Genomic DNA, 22447 nt, shown 5'->3' with positions numbered 1-22447 from the left:
ATACCATATCATGTACTGGAAAGCTTGACAGAGTAAAGATGTCAATTTTCCCCCAAAGGATCTACAGGTTTAATGTTATTCCTATCAATATCTCAGCAACGTTTTTTGTATATATATATATAGAGAGAGAGAGAGAGAGAGAGACAAGATTATCCTAAAACTTATGTGGAAAGGCAAAGGAATTACAATAGCTAAACAATTTTTCAAAATTAGAATAAAGTGTGGGGAAATAGTCTATTTGATTTCAAAACTTAGAGCTACAATAATTAAGACTGTGAATCCAACAATTGCCCTAATAGGTATTTACCCAAAGAACACAAAAATACTAACTCAAAGGGATACATGCACCCTGATGTTTATAGCAGAATTGTCTACAATAGCCAAATTATGGAAACAGCCCAAGGGTCTATCAACTGATGAAAAGATGTACAAACTGATGAAAGATGTAAAGGAGATGTGGTATATGGAATATTATCCAGCCATAAAAAAGAACAAGATCTGGCCATCTGCAACAACATGGATGGGGCTCGAGAATATTATGCTAAGTGAAATAAGTCAGCCAGAGAAGAACAAAAGAGCAAAGGGGAAAAAAGAAACAAGAAACAGACTCTTAACTATAGAGAACTGATGGTTACCAGAGGGGAGGTGGGTGGGGTATGGGTAAAACAGTTGATGGGGGTTAAGGAGTGCACTTGTGATGAGCACAGGATGTTGTATGAAGTGTTGAATCACTATATTGTATACCTGAAACTAATACAGCACTGTATGTTAACTAACTGGTATGTAAATAAAAACTTTAAAAAAAAAAAAAAAAGACTGTGGTAGTGGTGGAGGAAATGACACATAAATCAGTGGAAAAGAAAAACCTGAAATAGACTAACACAAGTATATCCAACTGATTTGTAATATCAAATGTGACCTTACTAATACTGTAATATAATATTTTAAAATGTCTCAAATAAGCAACTCAAAAACAAAACAAATGCTGATTAGGAATCCCCTAAATAACTATGACCCCACCAATGAATTAAGAACTGTAATTTGGGGGGCGCCTGGGTGGCGCAGTCGGTTAAGCGTCCGACTTCAGCCAGGTCATGATCTCGCGGTCCGGGAGTTCGAGCCCCGCGTCGGGCTCTGGGCTGATGGCTCAGAGCCTGGAGCCTGTTTCCGATTCTGTGTCTCCCTCTCTCTCTGCCCCTCTCCCGTTCATGCTCAGTCTCTCTCTGTCCCAAAAATAAATAAACGTTGAAAAGAACTGTAATTTGGAAACACTAATCCAGTTCTCTACTGAACTTATTTGCCTTTGTAATTTGTCATAAGGGCCACTTACTGGAGACAGCAGAGCTTAGTGTACAGAGTAGAGAAGATGCACTAAGACCTACCTAGGTTCAAATCTATCTCCCCACTACCTGTAAGACAGCAGGTGCACTTTATCTCTTTACCTCTTAAAATCTCTGTGGCCTCACTGTATAATATGTGTGTGGTTGTGGGATTTAACATTTTGGGCCCTCAATGAATGTTTGCCTCTTCACACTGGGAAAAGAGCTTATGCTGCAGGCCACATCACTGCATAGGAGTCTACTCTGCAGAATGTGCTCAACTGATTTTTTAGAAAGGTACAAAAGCAATTCAAAGAAGGAAGGATAGGGGCGCCTGGGAGGCTCAGTTGGTTGCGCATCTGACTTCAGCTCAGGTCATGATTTCGCGTCTGTGAGTTCGAGCCCCACATCAGGCTCTGTGCTGACAGCTCGGAGCCTGGAGCCTGCTTCGAATTCTGTGTCTCCCTCTCTCTCTGCCCCTCCCACGCTCATGCTCGCTTTCTCCATCTCTGTCAAAAATAAATAAACATTAATAAAAAAAATAATTCAAAGAAGGAAGGATAAGCTCCAACAAATACTGCTGGAGAAACTGGACATTCATAGGCAAAATAATGAGTCAATTTAAACCTAACATCTTACACAAAAATCAATTCAAAATGAATCACGGCCTTAAATATAAAACATAAAACTATACAACTTTTAGAAAAAAGCATAGGAGAAAATCTTCAGGAGCTAAAGCTAGGCAAAGAGTTATTAGAATTGACACCAAAAGCATGATCCATAAAAGGGAAAACTGATAAGCTAAGGGAAAACTGATAAATTTAAAACTTCTGCTTTTGGAAGACCCTTTGCTGAAAGGATGAGAAGACAAGCTACAAACTGGAAGATAATATTTAGAAGCCACATATCTGACAAAGGACTGGTATTTTACTATATAAAGAATTCTTGGGGCTCCTGGGTGGCTCAGTTGGTTAAGTGTCTGACTTTGGCTCAGGTTACCATCTCACGGTTCGTGAATTCAAGCCCTGCATCAGGCTCTGTGCTGACAGCTCAGAGCCTGGAGTCTACTTCAGATTCTGTGTTTCCCTCTCTCTACCCTGCCCCACTCACACGCTGTCTCTCTCTCTCTCTCTCAAAAATAAACATTAAAGAAAAAATTCTCAAAACTCAACAGTAAACAATCCCATAAGAAAATGAGTGAAAAACATGAAGATACATTTCACCAAAGAGGATATACAGAGAATAAGCACATGAAAAAATGTTCAACATAATTAGTCATCAGGGAAATGCAAATTAAAACCACAATAAGATAATTACTATACATCTATCAGAATGGCTAAAATAAAAAAACAATGACAACACCAAATGCTGTCGAGGATACAAAGAAACCAGATCACTCATACCTTACTAGTGGGAATGCAAAGTAATGCAGCCACTCTTGAAAACAGTGTGGAGGATCCTCAAAAAATTAAAAATAGAACTACCCTATTGATACCCTAGCAATATCACTACTAGAAATTTATCCAAGGGATACAGGACTGCTGATGCATAGGGGCACGTGTACTCCAATGTTTATAGCAGTGCTCTCAACAATAGCCAAATTATGGAAAGGGCCTGAATGTCCATCAACTGACAAATGGATAAAGAAGATATGGTTTATATATATAATGGAATACTACTTGTCAATGAAAAGAACAAAATCATGCCATTTGCAACAACATGGATGGAACTGGAAGGTATTATGCTGAGTGAAATAAGTCAGAGAAGGACAGGTATCATACATTTACACTCATATGTGGGTCTTGAGAAACTTAACAGAAGGCCATGAGGGAAGGGAAAGGGAAAAAAAAATAGTTATAGAGAGGGAGGGAGGCAAACCACTAGAGACTCTTAAATACAGAAAACAAACTGAGGGTGGAAAAGGGGGGTGTGGGAGAGGGGAAAATGGGTGATGGGCATTGAGGAGGGCACTTGTTGGGATGAGCACTGGGTGTTGTTTGTAAGCCAACCTGACAATAAATTATATTCAAAAAAAGATTGGTTCACTGAAAAGATAACAAAATTGATAAATCTTTAACCACACTGATGAAGGAAAAAAAAAAAGATCCAAATATGGAAATGAGAAATGAGAGAAGAAACATACTACTGACTACTGGAATTTTTAAAAGATAATTTTTGCCAATAAATTAAATGCATTACATGAAATTGACAAGTAGTTACAGTAGTTATAAAACACAAACTACTAAAATTGGTTCAAGAAGAAAGACAAAATCTGAATAGACCTGTAACAAGTAAAGAGATTAAATTAGTAGTCAAAACTACCCATAAAGAAAAGCAAAGACCCAAATGGCTTTATTGCTGAATTCTCCCAAATATTTAAAGAAAAAAATAATACTGATTCTTCATAAGCTCTTCAAAGACACAGAAAAGAAGAACACGTCCCAGTTCATTCTAGGAGGCCAGTATTACCTTGATACCAAAACCAGACAGACAAGTATCTCTTATGTATATAAATGCAAACATTCTGGACAATATACTAGCAAAATAAAATCCACTAACATACGAAAAGAATTATATACCATGACCATGTGAGATTGATCCTAGGAATGCAAGATTGTTTAACATATCAATAAACACAAAACAAAAATCACATAATGATGTAAATAGGAGCAAAAAAATTTTTTTTACAAAACCCAAACTTTTCATAACAAAAGCAATCACTAGAAATAGAACGGAACTTCTACTTCTGGCAAAACACCTCTACGAAAACCCACAGTTAACATCAAACTTAGTAGTTAAAAACCAAATGTTTCCCCCCAAAAAGTGAGAATAAGACAAGGATGTCCACTCTCAACTCTTCTCTTTAACACCGTCCAGGAGGTTTCTTAGGCACTTAGGTAAATAAATAAATAAATTAATTAATTAATTAATTTTTAAAAAGGGGGTGGGGGGAAGCTTTCAGGGAAAATGGCTGGAAATAGGAGGTTCATGGGCTCACCTAGCCTCACCTCATCCCACAGATACACCTGATAACACCCATATCAGTGTAAATAACCCAGAAAACAACTGAAGACTAGAAGCACAGATTCTCCACAGCTAAATGTATAGAAGAGGCCACAACGAAGAGGGTAGAAAGGGCAAAGACATGGACAGGAGGGAGCATGTGGGGTGGACAAAGGACACGAACAAACCCCAAACCAGGCACCCCAGGTACAGAGGACCTGTACTGGGAAGACAAGTCTCCACAATATTTGACCCTGAAAACCAGAGGGGCTTAATTTCTCAAGTTCTTACAACCAGTGGTACTTAACACCTGGAACTTTAAAAATTAGCAGGATCAGCTCTGGGAAGGGCAATGGGAAACTAAGTCTCTGCCCTTAAAAGGAAAGCACAACAAACAGCCCCACTGAGATTCGGCAGAGAAGCAGCAGTTTGCAAAACACCTCGGGTATACAAGAAAGAGATTTATTTACTAATCTCAAAAGCATGTGCTGGAGGAGCAGGTATCCTTAGGAGGCTTCTCCAAGAACAAAAGAGCTGGTAGGAGCCGTTTCCCTCTCACTCCCCACAACGCATATACAGGGACACCTGCGGGAACCAGCACAGTGTGAACACTCTCCACCTAGCTTGTTAACAGTGCCGCCATCTCCTGTAACCGACCCCCTCCAACAAGCCCTCAGCACCATTACATCCAAAGTGGTACCACGAGCCTGGCAGTGTGCAAGCACCCCCAAGGGGGGCCAGCACCAATCCAAATTGACTCCTGCCCAGCAGAAAGGGGAAGACAACCACACACATTAGTCTCCGGGGCCCCAGCAGTGGGCCGGGGGCAGACATCTGGTCTGGCAGCAGGCCTTGCCTACTGATGAAAGCTTCTCAGGGAACAACACAGGGAGAGTACCCTGCAGTTTGGTGCTACCACAGCTCTGGGAAACACATGGTCTAACTTAATTCAAGCCCAAGATGGCCCTTGACTGGCCCACTAACAACACAGGATACAAATCGTGCCCACAACAGGCAAAGAGAGCCATTGCAGATGCTGGATAGAAGGCAAACATGGCTCAGCGACAACAGTAGGGAACATCTAACACACATAAGAGATGTATTTACAATGCCAGGCTCTGGTGAATAAGGTACACTGTGCTGCAGGGTACTATAGGACCTCTTCTGTATAAGGCCACTACTTCCAACAGGAAGAGACATAGGTGACTTTACTAATATACAGAAACAGACACAGAGACCTAGACAAAATGAGGAAATAGGAATATGTCCCAAATGAAAGTACAGAACAAAATATCAGCAAAAACCTAAACAAAATGGAGATAAGTAATATGCCTGATAGAAAACTAAAAGTGATGGTCATAAAGATACCCACTGGACTTAAGAGCGGAGGACCTCAGTAAGACCCTCAACAAAGAGATAAAAAATATAAAAATGAACCAGAGATGAAAAACTCAATAACTGGAATTAAAAATACACTACAGAAAATAAAGAGCAGACTGGATGGAGTAGAAAAATAGATCAGCAATCCTGAGGATAGAGTAATGGAAAGTAACCAAGTTGAACAGGAGAGAGAAAAAAGAATAATTAAAAATTAAAGTAGATTAGGGAATTCAACAACACCATCAAGCATAACATTTGTATTATAGGGATCCCAGAAGAAGAGAGAGAAAAGGGGACAGAAAATGTATTTGAAGAAATAATAGCTGAAAACTCCCCAAATCTGGAGAAGGAAACAAACAAAAAAATCCAGATCCAGAAGGTACAGAGAATCCCCCCCAAAATCAACCCACAGAGGTCCACATCAAGACACCTAATAATTAAAATGGCAAAAACTAATGATAAAGAAAGAATTTTAAAAGCAGCAAGAGAAAAGAAGACAGTTACATACAAGGGAAACTCTGTAAGGCTATCAGTGGATTTTTCAGAAGGGAGTGACATGATATGGTCAAAGTGCTGAAAGGAAACACTGTGCAGTCAAGAATACTCTATCCAGCAAAGCTATCATTCAGAAGAGAAGGAGAGAGAAAAAGTTTCCAGACCAACAAATGAATTCATCAACTAAATCAGCTTTACAAGAAATATTAAAAGGCACTCTTTGAGAGGAAAGGAAAGACCATAAGCAGGAGTAAAAAGAATAGGAAGCAAAAACGCAGTAAATTAAGTGTACCTATAAAATTCAGGCAAGGGATTCACAAAATAAAATGATGTGAAGTATGGCACCATATACTTAAAACATGGGTTGGAGAGGAATAAAAATTTAGTGCTTTTAGAATGGTTAGTGCTTTAAGCAACCACCAACTTAACATACAGCACCATATACATAAAATGCTATATATATACACCTAATGGTGACCACAAATCAAAAACTGATAATAGATATGCAAATAACAAAGAAAGGGGAATCCAAGAATATCACTAAAGAAAGCCAGCAGACCCAAGAGAGAAGAGAGCAAGAGAAGAAAGGGACAGGGAAGAACTGCAAAAAACAACCATAAAACAAGTAACAAAATGGCAATAAATACATATCCATCAATAACTACTTTGAACGTAAATGGACTAAACGCTCCAATCAAAAGACACTGGGTGACAGAGAAGACAAAAACCCAAGACCTGGGTTTATATGCTGCCTACAAGAAGACTCACTTCAGACAAGAAGATACATGTATATTGAAAGTCAAGGGATGGAGAAGCATTTATCACTCAAATGGAAGTAAAAAGAAAGCCAGGTAGCGATCCAATGCAATGAAATAACATCCATATCATAGGAGTCCCAGAAGAGAAAAAGGGGCATAAGGCTTATTTGAACAAATTATAGCTGAGAACTTCCCTAATCTGGGGAAGGAAACAGACATCCAAGTCCAAGAGACACAGAGAACGCCTTTCAAAATCAACAAAAACAGGTCAACACCATGATATATCATAGTGAAACTGGCAAAATACAAAGATAAAGAGAGAATTCTGAAAGCAGCTAGGGACATACGGGCTTACCCTACACAATAGACCCATAACGGTAGTAGCAGACCTGTCCACTGAAACTTGGCAGGCCAGAGGGAGTGGCAGGAAATATTCAATGTACTGAATAGGAAAAATATGCAGCCAAGAATCCTTTATCCAGCAAGGGCGTCATTCAGAATAGAAGGAGAGATAAAGGCTTTCCCAGACAAATAAAAACTGAAGGAGTTCATGACCACTAAACTAGCCCTGCAGGAGATCCTAAGGGAGACTCTGAGTAGAAAGCAGGAAATACTACAAGGACCAGAGACATCACCACAAGCATGAAACCTACAGATAACACAATGGCACTAAATCCGTATCTTTCAATAATCACTCTGAATGTAAATGGACTAAATGCCCCAATCAAAAGATATAGGGTATCAGAATGGATAAAAAAACAAGATCCACCTATATGCTGCCTACAAGAGGCTCATTTTAGACCTGAGGACACCTGCAGGTTGAAAGTGAGGGGATGGAGAGCCATCTACCATGCTAATGGATGTCAAAAGAAAGCTGGAGTAGCCATACTTATAACAGACAAATTAGATTTTAAACTAAAGCGTATAACAAGAGATGAAGAAGGGCATTATATCATAATTAAGGGGTCTACCCATCAAGAGCTAACAACTGTAAATGTTTATTGTCCCCAACATGGAGCACTCATATATACATATCAACTAGTCACAAACATAAAGAAATGTATAGATAATAATACCGTGATTGTAGGGGACTTTAATATTCCACTTACAACAATGGACAGATCATCTAGGCAGAAAATCAATAAGGAAACAATGGTTCTGAATGACATGTTGGACCAGATGGACTTAACAGATATATTCAGAACTTTTCATCCAAAAGCATCAGAACGCACATTCTTCTCGAATGCACATGGAACATTCTCCTAAATAGATCACATAGTGGTAACAAAATAGCCGTCAACAAAAATAAAAGGATTGAGATCATACCATGCATATTTTCAGATCACAATGCTATGAAACTTGAAATCAACCACAAGAAAAAATTTAGAAAGTCCCCAATACATGGAAGTTAAAGAACATTCTACTAAAGAATGAATGGGTCAACCAGAAAATTAAAGAAGAAATTAAAAAATACATGGAAGCAAATGAAAATAAAAACACAACAGTCCAAACCCTTTGGGATGCAGCAAAACCAGTCCTAAGAGGAAAATACATTGCAATTCAGGCCTATCTCAAGAAACAAGAAAGGTACCAACTACACAACATAATCTTACTCCTAAAGGAGCCAGAAAAGGAACAGCAAATAAAGCCCAAAGCCAGCAGAAGAAGGGAATTAATAAAGATTAGAGCAGAAATCAATGGTATAGAATTGAAAAAACAACAAAAGAACAGATCAATGAAACTAAGAGCTGGTTTTTTGAAAGAATAAGCAAAATTGATAACCCCCTAGCCAGACTTCTCAAAAAGAAGAGGACCCAAATAGATAAAATCACAAATGAAAGAGGAGAAATCATAATCAGCACCACAGAAATACAAATAATTATTAGGGAATACTATGAAAAATTATATGCTAACAAACTGGACAATCTAGAAGAAATGGACAAATTCCTAGACACCCACATACTACCAAAACCCTAATGGGACGCAACAGAAAATTTAAACAGACCCATAACCAGTGAAGATATGGAATCAGTTATCAAAATCTCCCAACAAATAAGAGTCCTGGTCCAGATCGATTCTACCAGACTTTTAAAGAAGAGTTAATAACTAATTTTCTCAATCTGTTCCAAAAAAATTAAAATGGAAGGAAAGCTTCCATACTCATTCTTTAAAGCCAGCATTATGGCAATTCCCAAACCAGACAGAGACCCCACAAAAAAGGAGAATTACAGGCCAATATCCCTAATGAATGTGGATGCAAAAAATCTCAGCAAGATACTAGCAAATCAAATTCAACAGTATATTAAAAGAATAATTCACCATGATCAAGTGGGATTCATTCCTGGGCTCTAGGACTGGTTCAATATTTGCAAATCAACCAACGTGATATATCACATTAATAGAAAGGGTAAGAACATATGATCCTGTCAATAGAGGCAGAAAAAGCATCTGACAAAATACAGCATCTTTTAATAAAAACCCTCAAGGAAGTTGGGATAGAAGAAACATATCTTAACATCATAAAAGCCATATATGAAAGGCCCACAGCTAATATCATCCTCAATGGGGAAAAACTGAGAACACTCCCCCTGAGATCAGGAACACAACAGCGATGTCCACTCTCACCACGGTTGTTTAACAGTGTTGGAAGTCTCAACCTCAGCAATCAGACAACAAAACAAAATAAAAGGCAACCAAATTGGCGGCGGCTGCGGTGGTGGAGGAAAGGAAATAGGAAGAGTAGAAGGGGGCGGAGGTGGAGGAAGGGGAGGAAAGAGAAGAGGGGGAAGATGGGGAGGAGGGGGAAGATGGGGAGGAGGAGGTGAAGAGGAAGAAATATGCAGAAACTGTTAGAAAAGGAGGATCAAAGATGTGGCGCCTAGCTGGCTCAGTTGGTAGACACTCGACGCTCGGTTATGAGTTCGAGCCCTGCATTGGGTAAAGAAATCACTTAAAAATAAAATCAGGGGCGCCTGGGTGGCTCAGTCGGTTGGGTGACTGACTTCACCTCAGGTCATGATCTCACGGTTCGTGGGTTCGAGCCCCGGATTGGGCTCCGTGCTGACAGCTCAGTGCGTGGAGCCTGCTTCCAATTCTGTGTCTACCTCTCTTCTCCTCGCCTGCTTGTGTTCAGCCTCTCTCTGACTCTCAAAAAATAAATAAATGTTAATAAAAAAATTTTAAGAAAAATAAAAATAAAAAAAAGTAAATTAAAATTTTTAAAAGCTACTATAACTCATGAGTGATATAAACATCCACCTAAAAGGTCTAAGAGAATCAACTGAAAAACTTAAAATATGATAGGTAATTAAGAAGCTGAATGTCGGGGCACCTGGGTGGCTCAGTTGGTTGAGTGTCCGACTTAGGCTCAGGTCATGATCTCACGATTCATGAGTTCAAGTCCCGCATCAAGCTCTGCACCGACAGCGTGGAGCTGTCTGCTCCAGATCTTCTGTCTCCCTCTCCCTCTGCCCCTTCTCAGCTTGCTTGCTCGCGCGCTCTCTCTCTCTCTCTCAAAAATAAACAAACACGGGGGCACGTGGGTGGCTCAGTCACTTGAGTGTCCAACTTCGGCTCAGGTCATGATCTCGTGGTTCATGAGTCCAAGCCCCACGGCCGGCTCTGTGCTGACAGCTCAGAGGCTGGAGCCTGCTTCAGAGTCTGTCTCCCTCTCTCTGCCCCACCCCCGCTCATACTCTGTGTCTCTGTCTCTCAAAAAATGAATAAATGTTTTTAAAACATTTTTTTAAATATTTTTAAAAAGCTGAATATCAATGTATAATCAATACTTTTCTAACATAACAGCAACAACTATTTAGAAACAGAACAAAATACCAACAACAACTAAAACATAAAATACCCAGAAATAAAGCTCTTAAAAAAATGTACACAACTTTAATGGGGGAAATAGTAAACTACCAAAAGACAAAGTATATCTGAAAAAGTCTTAAGCATATGAAATCTAGTATTTCCAAGACATCAATTCTCCTTAAATTAATTGAAAAGTCTATAAAATCATAACAAACCCAATATAAACTTTCTTCACAGTTGATAAACATCTACAAATTACAAAAATTAGTAAAGGTCAACAATAGTGAAGACAACCTTTTATTTTAAAGGTGGGAAGATTTGTCCTACCATACAATTCAGCTTATTATAAAAATATAACAATTAAAAGTGAGTATTATTGAAGGAATACACAAACTGCAAATAAAAGGAATAGCACAGAATCCAAAGACTTATATGCACACACTGATCTGGTATATGACAGTAGTGGCATTACAAGACAGTGGAAAAGGACAGACATCAATGACTTGCATAGGGACGACTGGCTAGGGAATAAAAATAAAAGTACAATTACACACAAAATGAATTCCAAAGACTTAACTTCAAAAACAAAAGAGTAAGAACCTCAGAGTAAGCAAGGATTTCTTAAGAAAATAAAAGGAAAAGTGTGATATACGACTACAATATTTGAAAACCTCTTGACCAGAAAAAAGAATAACAAAACAAAAAACAAAACAGTGATAGAAGCGTAAATGCATACAGCCACCAGGAAAGGTAGTGTGAAAGTCTATAGCAAAACTATGAAGTCCCATTACTTCGACTACAGGAATTTCACTTCTAGGAATCTCCCTGGAAAAACACTTGCAGAGGTAGATATACAGACATTCGCACAGGTGTTCACTAGAGTACTCTTTGTAGTAACACAATATTGGAAATAAATGACTTGTTCATCAATAGAAATAAATAAAAGCGTAGCACTTCCTAGGATGAAATATCTAGTACAACAGTTTAAAAGACTGTACTGGACTCTTAACATTACTGTTTCACTGTCTGCTGGGTGCTCAGACTGTGTGGCCAAGGTTAACAGGCAAGTAAATGCTACTCACACAAGAGGCCAGAGCACGATTCTATTGCTAAGAAGAAACAAAATACACACCTGACTCAAGTAGTACAAAACTTACTCACAAGAAGAGAAAAGAGAAAGAATGCACAAGATTCAACCTCTTGCAATCCATTGCTTTCCCCATGCGCAGCAGATCACTTTCGCAGGCAACATGTTTAGGACAGTGTGGAGACAAGCACTACACCCAATGCTGCAGTAGGACCCTCAACCCCTTGCCGGTGGGGTCTGAAATAAAGAAAGTAGGGGTAGGCCTGAGGGTCACTGACGCATGCAATAGGCAGAACAAAGGGGTATACATTAAGCAAGAACACAGAAAAATAGTCCTTCAGAAGGCAATAAGCCCAGAGTGCTCTTTATCTCTTTGCAAGGAAATGTCCCCAGCTCAAGGCTACTCTAAACGCTGTTACGCAAGAGAGGAGAAGCTGCTCTTGACTGCCTTGCCCATCAATAACAAAACATGTTAAGATATTAAAAAAAAAATCTTAGATATAATTGTAGAAAAAATCTAAAACCATATATACACCTAAGTGTAAGTACGTGTGATGTACATAAGTACTCAAAGGAATTTAAGATGGCTTGGGCAATTCACAAAAACTCTTACTGAATACAGGAGCGGAGAGTTTGAGAATAGTAGTTAAAGGAACCTTTAGTTTATTTGTAGTTATTTCATTTTTCAACATAACATTTGTGTACTACGCCTCTCTCTTTTCTTTCTTTTAAGAATGCATGTAGAAAATGACGATTACAGGGGTGCCTGGGTTGCTCAGTTGGTATCTGACTTCAGTTCAGGTCACAATCTCATGGTTCATGGGTTCAAGCCCCTCATCAGACTCTGCTGTAAGCTCGGAGCCTGGAGCCTGCTTCAGATTCTGTGTCTCCCTCTCTGTCTGCCCCTCCTCCACTTGTGCTCTTTCTCTCTCTCAAAAATGAAGGAAGGAAGGAAGGAAGGAAGGAAGGAAGGAAGGAAGGAAGGAAGGAAGGAAGGCTGCAAAAATGCCAAAATGTTACAAGTGCTTAAACTGGTGTGTCTGAAATCTGCCTCCCTGTTACTTTACTCATTATATATTTTGTCTTGTCCCATTTTCCTAAAATAATAAGTAAATTATGGGACAAGGTTTAAAAATTATAGTTATTAACTAGTTAAGACTTAATATAAAAATAAAGTACAGCTGGAATATGCACAAAAACTTTCTTAGCCTTGCTGCCAGAGTGTTCTCACCCATTATCTTCTCCAGAACGTGGGATAAAGCCTTTCCCTTCCTATTAACCAGTGTTCCGTGAATTTTTACATGTCACTTTTACAATCATCAAAGTAATCAATAATTCTCTTTGCCAAACACACTAAATGAGTATCAAGCAGCTCCCAGGACACAGGGACAAGAACTGAGGGGGAGAGGCAGCAAGCCTTGAAGGGGTACTGAGAGCAAATGGTGGCTGTACTCAAAAACCACAAATGGAAAAACCAACCAACGTGACCTTATCTCCTAAAAATTAAGAGACCAACCTAAGACATGACCCGGCAAATAAGAGAATGAAAAGAGCAAAATGCTACCCCTAAACACAACATGCAAAAGAAAAAACAAAGACCAAGAATGTTAAGACAAAGAGACAAAACAAAGGGTCCACAAAAAGGGTGAGATAAACAGCCGGCCTCGGTACCTCTTGTAAAGGGTCCCATAACTCAGTGCACCAAGTTACAAATGATGTTCATCGTCCCCTGAAACCATCCTCCATCTCCTGCGACCATTAAATACATTTAAAGAAATCACTCCCTTCACTCCGAAGCCATCTCCTACTTGGTTATAAACCAATACCTATTCGCTATCTCCCAGACTCCGCCAATGCTGTCAAGACAGAGAAAAAAGAGTGACTAACCAGACGGAAAGAGCTCATGCCAGAAAGCAGGCTGCCATCCAGCTAACACACACAAAGAAACTACACTCCTGTTTCAGGGCATGAAGAGTCAGTCCAGTCAAGAACTACATTAGGGATCATGCAGGCTGAGGAGTCAGCTAAAGTTCTGGCAGAGAAGTGAAGCTTTGATGTGGAAAAACAGTGGAGAAAAAGAAGAAGTACTGGAGAAACAAAAGCAAAGGAAAAGGAGGGAAATGAAAAAGTAAGTGGCTGAAGGCCTACAGACAGACCTGAAGACCAGCAACAACAAAAGAAGGCTGAGCCGAGCAAGAGGGACAGGCTCCAGCCGTGCTGAGCCCCAGCAGCAGAAACAACTGCTCAGAAGGCAGCTGAAAGTCAGAGGAAGAGGGGCAGAGACTTTCCCCAACAAACCTGCAGAATAGACTGGAGAAGAGCAAGAAACCCAAGTAGGAAAGGACTAGAAAGCTGCTCACAGTGACCAGAAATCTGGCAGTGAGGCTAAAGAGAATGAACTTGAGCCCAGAGACAAATGTTCTGAAGGAAGGCACCCAGCAGGAAATAGAAATGGCAAGACCTATCTCAGGAAATGGAGATCCACAGCACAATTAGCACCAAAAATAAGCCTCCAAGCAGGCCTGTTCTAAAGCAGCTGCTACAGAAATGTCCAAAGAGGCCAGCGAAGTACCTGGACGCAGGTGATGAGAAGACTAACTGACAGGAAAAAGAGGGCGAAAGCCTAGGAACCTGGCGAGGGGTTCCAGGCCTTCAATCGGGGAGAAAGGGTTGGCCTAGCCTCTGCAACCATGAACATGGAGAAAGCTAAAGACCTCCAGGGCCTGTCAGACTCTGGAAAGACCCAGGGCACAGTAAAGACATGGGGGCCAGTGAGCTGAAGCTGCCCAGTTAAATTCAGGTTTCCTAATGCCTCAGGGTTTCTCCATGTCCCAACCAGCTTTTGAGAACAGAAATAAAACTTCACCCATCCCAGGCCTAGGAGGCAACCTGAGCTGATCGGGCCTCTTCTCCCAGAGCTTCATACCTTAGGCCCAGTCTCAATCCTGCAATGAAAATGGCTTTGTAAAAACAGGGGAAATCCCAAACAATTATCTGGGCATTTTTCAGCGACAGTTTCCTTTTTTGTCATTTTGCTTCTTCAGCTCATACATGACGTATTTCGTTTTCTTTTAAAATCCTCCTTTATGGGGCACGTGGGTGGCTCAGTCGGTTGGTTAAGTGCCGGACTTCGGCTCGGGTCATGATCTCACAGTTCGTGCGTTTCAGCCCCGCGTCGGGCTCTGTGCTGACAGCTCAGAGCCTGGAGCCTGCTTCAGATTCTTTGTCTCCCTCTCTCTCCCTCTGCCCCTTCTCAGTTCACACTCTGTCTCTCTCTCTCAAGAATAAATAAATGTTAACAACAATTTTTTTTAATCCTCATTTAGCAGTCTCTTATTCCCGTGTTTTTCCTACCAGTGTGAGGGTACATATGCTTTATTTTATACGCTGATAAGGAAACAAGAAAGACTGCTTCCAGTACATAACTAGAGTGTTACAGTATACTTGAACCCGTACATCAGTTAAGAAGTGAGCTCAAACCTAGCGCCCAAAACTTGGTTTCTCAGTATCATTCTCCAATAAACCGTGAACATGGAGAAAGGAACTAGGGATCTTTGGAGAAGTGGTGGTCTCGGGGGCTGGGGAAGGGAAGATACAACAAACACAATTAATGTATGGGGCCAGAAAGTCAGGGAAAGACACCAAAAAGGATGTGGACACTTTAAGGGGAAGCAGGAGCCACTGCAAAGAGCCCCCAAGGGCCAAAGCTGGAATAATTTAAGCAACGAAATAAGTACCATTAGCACCGCATCATAGCCCAAAGGATATGTATCCAACATCACACAGATACAAATAATTGAAGAAATAAAACAAAGGGAAAGAAGGCACAACTCTTCCTCAGGAAATATTCCAATTATTATCTGGAGAAGGAATAACAGAAATCAAAGTCACCACTAGACCATTATAGTGATAAGATCCACCAAGAAGGCTAATTAGTGGGTGAACAGTAAAGAAAAGCAGGATATTGCCATGCAAGGTCTCAAAGTATCTTCCCCCAAATAATCACTAGTTACAAAGGGAAAGCCAGTATCTTTACAATGGTGACACGTGGAAGACACCACTAGGTCAAAATCAGTATCGACAGTAATAACACATAGCAACATCATCCTCAATTGAAGCAGGAAAAAACATCTGACAAAACCAAAGTGAGAGTCTTTCTAAAAATACCCATACAACATACTTGAAAAGTGTCAACGTCATGAAAAACAAGGAAAGATGGAGAGACTGTCACATATTGAAGGAAAACAAGAAGACAGGGCAACTACACGGAATGGTGGAATGAGGGATTCTAGATCGGATCCTGGAACAGAAAAAGGTCACTAGTGAGAAACTGCTGGACTCTGTAATTAAAGTCAGCAGTTTAATGAATAGCATTGTACACTGTAAACTTCTGAAGTTTGAGGACTTGTACTATGGTTATGCAAGATATTAACTCTAGGCAAACTGACCAAAGAATATAAGGGAACTCGGTACGGTTTCTGCAACCCTCTCTAAGTCCACAACTATTCAAAAGAAAAAGGGTTTGTTTGTTTGTTTTTTTTAAATATATACTTATTTTTGAGAGGGGGGCAGAGAGAGAGAGGGAGACACAGAATCGGAAGCAGGCTCCAGGCTCTGAGATGTCAGCACAGAGCCTGACACGGGGCTCGAACTCACGGACCTTGTGATCGTGACCTGAGCCAAAGTTGGACGCTTAACCATTTAGGCCACCCAGGCGCCTCAAGAAAAAGGTCTCGGAAGGGAAGAACTGTTATCACTTTTTTCTGATGTATTTCTATCTTAGATTTAAAAAAAAAAACAAAACCGTGGCAATCAAAGATATTAAATATTGTTATTCTTATCTCCAATTTAGAGTCATTCTTTTATTAACAGTATTTACTGGGCACCAGCTATGCCCCAGGCACTAAGGACTACATAACGAATAAGGATACCAAAAACAAAACACCACAAGAAACCAAAACAAATAAACAAAAAACACCACCGCCTTGCAGAGCTTACAGGAAGACAGAAAATGAAGAAAACACATGGCATGTTAGATAGGCATGTCTGGTCCGACACACTGTAATAAAACAAGGAAGGAGGGTAAGAGGTTTAAGATCAGGCAGAAGTTTAAGCTCAAAAATCCAATCTTGTACAGCGTCTCATGATTCACCTGGGGAGTTCTTTCAGAGCGTTTCTGATACAAAAATCCTGAAGACTGACAAATAAGGTAAGTTACGGTTACTATACGTTACGTATTTCTACTCCCAAGCAACTCTCCGACATCACAGAATGCCCTTGCACTGATACTTCCTGGACACGAGGAGCCTCAGAAAACTTCAAGTGGCAGACTTAGTATTTGTGATGCTGTTGTCAGTTTCCTTTCTAAGTATATACTGAGGGTTTATCTTCAAAACATTCCCATCATTTCGACCTACAGTAAGGACTACATTTTGAACCAAAATTTGTCCGCCTTTCTTCAGCATCAACACGACAGGTAAGAGCACCCCCATTCATCAGACCCTCAACACACACACACACACACACACACACACACACACATACACACACGTGTAAGCGGATGCAAGTTCTCCAAAATCCCTTCATCAAATTATGACTAAAACCACTCACTGACATTTCCTTGCAAATAATGTACTAATACTAATGCGTTTTCACTTCTGCACTACATACAGCTCGAAACAGGGTGGTGTTCTTTCCTGGCCACCACTTGTAACTCAGAAGGGGACCGACCATTCTCTGACTTCTTAGGCCTATGCAAGTCAGAGACAGTACGGTGGTTTTAAGAGCTGTACCTTATCTTTAAAAAACCCTTTTTGTTAAAAATAAAATCTTTAAAAATGTATATTGAAAAAATTAAAACTCCCTTTTATATGCTACACTTTCATTTTGAAAAGAGGCAGTCACCCTAATACACAAGATTCTGCTATTTTCCTGCACAAGCGTCACTTTGTGAGCATTACAGCTTTGTGTAGTGTGTACTAACTACGGAAAATAAACTGCAACGAAAACGTTTCCTTTTAATTATCCTCACAGAAATATGTCTCGGTGGCGTCCTAACTAACGCTAGCACCAATTTTGACCGCTATGTGAATAAATGCATTCCGCCTGTTGAAGGTATCATCATTTTCAAAACGCAAGGGTATGAATGTACTTAATGCCGCTCAATTTTGCCACACTTGAAAATGGTTAAAGTGGTCGATTTTATTGTACCCTATGGTAAGTATTATGTAAACTTTAGCACAATACTTTTGCATCCCAATAATACTAAGTTTTGAAAGGCCACAGTACGATCCCATTTCGAAAGGCACACGCACCCGTGCATGAATGTGCACAATTGTGAGCAAATTTTAAAATGTCAGGAAGCATCCAGACGAAACTATTTGTGGACTGCGGTTATTCTCACTTTTCTGGCTCCCACCCGCGTCATCTAATTGTCCCTAATGAGTACGCTTTGTTTGCATAATTGGGAGAAAGGATAAAGCACAGAAGCCATTACTCCCAACTCTCTGCCCGGGGCTGCAAAGCGCTTCCAGCTACACTCCTCACCGCAGCGGGGACCGGATCCCCGCCCAGCCAGACCGCCCGCCCCGGGCGCCGCCTCCAGGCCGGGCCTCAGCCAGCACCCCCGACCCCTGACTCTCACCCCGGGAGGGGCCGAGCGTCCCCGCCGCCCTCCCGAGCCGTGCACCCTCACTGCCGGTCGGCCCCCCCCCCCCGCCTCCGCCGCCCCCGTGCCCCGCCCGGTGGCTCACCTCCCCAGGTCCCCGACACCGAGTCCTCCAGCAACACCACCCGCCCAGAACCCGTGGCCCAGAGACCAGCTCTCCGTCGGCCCAGGTCGCGCACGCGCGCCGCCGCCCCGCGACTCGGTGGCCGCTCTAGGAAGCTGGGAGGGCCAACGTCTCGCCTTCTCCCTGGCGCCAGCGCGGTGCTCAGCTGCCTGTGAGCCGCCTGACCTGTCCTCAGCAACCCTGTCTTCCCCTCTGGGCGCCTGCCCTCCACTCTCTGAAAAGAACAGCTTTAAATCCAAATGACAGCCCTGCCTTAGTTTAAAGCTAAGTTCTCTTTTCTGCTTATTATGGATCTTTGATAAGAAATATAATTGCTAAGAAGTCTGTTTTGCTTGCTGTTTGCTACGAGCATTGTGAAACCTTTCCTGAATGTAACCTGCTATGTAATAGAATAAGTTGTGAAAGTTCCTAAATGTAGTCTGGTATGTAATAGAATAAGTGATTGTACATGAACTAACCGGCATTTCTCGCTTCTGTAAACCTGCTTGCTTAACATATTTTCCCCTTCCCCTTGCTTCCTCAGGTACTTGAGAAAGGGGAGAAATGAGAGACCTGGGCAAACTGTTTGCCTAGTCATCCTGGTCTGTGAAAAACAAACTTAGCTTAAATCCGCTTGCTTAACCAGCTTGTTCTGCTTCTGTACAACTGCTTGGCGTAACTGCGTATTCTTGACCAATCATTAAGACACCCACACCCCAGTTGTGATTTGACCTAAAGGCGGGGACCAATTAAATTCTGCTAAGTGTTTAAATTAAGATATCACCCAATAACCGCTCTGTAACCACGAAGAATCCCTAACTTCCCCATAACTTGTTTGTACCTGTCTATAAAAAGGCTGTAAAAACCTCACTTGGGGCCTCTTAGCGTCACCGGCAACGAGTGAGCGGAGGTCCAGGTTCGAACCTGCAATAAACGACCCTTGCCGCTTGGCTTTGACTTACGGCTCTGGTGGTCTTTTGTGGGAGGTTTCGGAACTTCGGGCATTACACTCTCCAATGCCCTGTCAGGCCCCAGCGCTCTATCAGTCTTGCCCAATTTGCCCACATCCCCTCCAGCGTCTCTGCCCAGCTGCCCTCCAGGCCTCCGCCCGCCAGGGAAGACTAGGACCCAAAACTAGGGGGGCAAAATAGCGAGCGCCAAGATCTAGCTGACCGGTTCTGGCCAAAGGGAGAGCTATTATGGGGGCCGCTCGAGACTCCAGGAGGACCTCTTCTCCCCATCACACCACATCTAGGGATACTTGCTGATTTCCAGCCACAGGCACACAAACCTGTGCCTTCCCATGCCCCCCATTTATTTTTTCCTGAACAAAATTTTAATCCTGAGTGCATTTTAAAGATCTTTCTGGCTTTTATTCAGCAATTCCCAAATCGGGAAGCATCCAGTCTAGCAGATAGAATGGAAAGAGCTGGAAGGACTATACAATGCTAGAGATTTCACAGGCAGAAGGGAACAGGAAAAAATTAGATGAGGCAAAAAGGTAGATTGGTGATTGCGGCGTTACTTTCCTTAGGGGGATGCCAGGGTTTCATCAGGTAGATTACCTAACTAAAGTAATCAGGAAATTCTTGATTGACTTGTTAAGGACAGCGAGCCCCAAATGGAGTCGCTTATGCTAAGAAAAATCTTCAGGAGCCCGCCTATGAGGAAGGAAAACCGAGACAAATCTTTATTTAGGTTTGCAAACCAGGAAGGGCAACTCAACTCAGTGGGTGTGCCCATCTGAAGAAGACAAGGGGAGATGGTATTTTTAAGGCTTAAACCCACACTGGGAGAAAATTTTCACTGGGCATGGGCTCCTCAGTGGTTGGCTGACCTTTTTTTGCTCAGTATTGTGAGATGGGAGGACTTTTCAGGTGTCTAACCCTCAAGATGCTTATCATGATTCCAAGAAAGTTCTGCTCTTCTAAGGACTCCACAGAACAGTGGCTGTTGCAAGATGGAGTCAGAGTTGTCAACCCCTTCCCTGGCCCCCTCTCTTCTTCCCCCTCATGTCACTGAACTGAACTTAGTTGCAGTTTTGGCTGTCCCACAAACAGATCTGAAACCAATCAGGAATTTCCCGATCCGCATTAGTTAGGTAATCGCTCTGATAAGAACCCCTGCCATCCCCAGAAGAAAAGTAGCCTTGTAATAACCAATCCACCTGTTTGTCTAGTGTAACATTCTTGTTTCTGTTCCCTTCTGTCTATGAAATGTATTGCCTTGTACTGCTCTCTGAAGCTTCTTTCTATCTGCTAGACTGTATGTTGCTCGATTTGTGAATCACTGAATAAAGCCAATTAGATCTTTAAATTTTGAATTTTGTTCTTTAACCAACTGGTTTCAGATTCTATTTCTGGGAGACCAAAATGCAAGTAAGTTACCAAAACTGTTAAGTCTTATTTTGGTAATGGGGGGAGGGGGGAGGCGGCGTAGCATATGCAACTCCATTTTGGTCCTGTTGTCTTGTCTTTAACAATCACCCCATTTTAGTCAGACTCTCAGCCTAACTGAGAGATGTGAACAAAATTTAAGACATTAATGCACTACTCCCAGCTATACCACTCTGGAGTTCTCACAGTTTTTGTTGAATCTCTGTGTGGTAATCAAAGGCCACAATGTCAGGTTCACATTCTTTAAATTGATTATTCTCTCTGTTACTTTTCTAACTTTGAAAAAATTTTTTAATGTTTTATTTATTTTTGAGAGAGAGAGAGATGGAGTGTGAATGAGGGAGGGGCAGAGAGAGAAAGAGAGTCAGAGACAGAGAGGGAGACACAGAATCCAAAGCAGGCTCCAGCCTCTGAGTGTAACGCCCAAAGCTTGAGAGACCCCAAAGAACGAACCACCAGAGTCCAGAGTCAAAGCCAAGTGGCAAGGGCCGTTTATTTCAGGTTCAAACCTGGACCTCCGTGCATTCAGGAACAGTGAGGCTCCGAGGTCCCGAGGGGAGTTTGAGCAGGCTTTTTATAGGCCGAGGTAAACAGTTTGGGGATTTCCAGTCAGCGGGGGAGTTGATTGGTTGACATTAAGCTGGGGGGGGGTACGGGTAATGCACTGATTGGGCAGGAGTTCGCGGGCGCGCCAAGCAATTGTACAGAAGGGGAACAGGCTGGTTAGGTTTCAGTTTGCTTAAGCTTCTCATGAGCTGTCAGCACAGAGCCCGACATGGGGCTCAAACCCACGAACCGCGAGATCATGACACAAGCTGAAGTCAGAGGCTTAGTTGGCTGAGTCACCCTGGTGGCCTGTGACTTTGTAATATTAGGGAGATGATTTCCTTAGTGGTTAGTGGATGCAAGCATGCCTTTAAAGCTTTGAGTGAACAGAGTGCATCAGGGGGACTACTATGGTTACCAAAGGTAGAATACCTCCCAGTGTCTGGAGTGCACTTTGGAGTCATGGTGCTCAAGACACAAATCAATCAAGGTCAAATAAATGACCCAGTGAGGAAGACCTCACTGAAGGAGTAGCTTTCTTAAACCAATTGGCTGGGTGAGTGATCTTATTGTAGCTGAGACTCACCCCTCCCTAGAAGCATTCGTCCAAGTGCAACCAGTAGTGTTGGCTACAGCACAAGCACCTCCCTGCACAGCTAAAAGGTAATGAAGGGCTACTCTAGTATGGGGAACAACTCTGGCCAGAGTGTTTAGGGATTTTTGTTGGGCAGTTCTGCTTTAGCAGTAGATTCTGGAATATCTTCAAGAGTTAAGTAGAGGTTCATGATCATAGCCTCATCTGCACTCTAGCTACTAGAGATCCACCAAAAGAAGCAAATTCGGAATCGTGAATGCTTTCTGGCAATTCCTATTTGTTTCAGCA

The 22447-nt window shown here is 41.7% G+C and overlaps 1 protein-coding gene across 1 annotated transcript in view; it reads right to left on the bottom strand.

Moving 5' to 3' along the window:
• The window catches only part of ZNF445 (zinc finger protein 445), a 31475-nt gene extending 12555 nt beyond the window's left edge, over positions 1 to 18920 (bottom strand). Inside the window, exon 1 of the mRNA XM_030329743.1 lies at positions 18605 to 18920. The gene's annotated coding sequence lies outside the window, so the exon portion shown is untranslated. The remainder of the gene's footprint in view (positions 1 to 18604) is intronic.
• Positions 18921 to 22447: the final 3527 nt, after the last annotated feature.

This window comes from Lynx canadensis, chromosome C2 (assembly GCF_007474595.2).
Source record: "Lynx canadensis isolate LIC74 chromosome C2, mLynCan4.pri.v2, whole genome shotgun sequence".
Lineage (NCBI taxonomy): Eukaryota > Metazoa > Chordata > Mammalia > Carnivora > Felidae > Lynx > Lynx canadensis.
The sequence above is the reverse complement of the archived record's forward strand: the minus strand, read 5'-3'. Positions and strand labels throughout refer to the sequence as shown.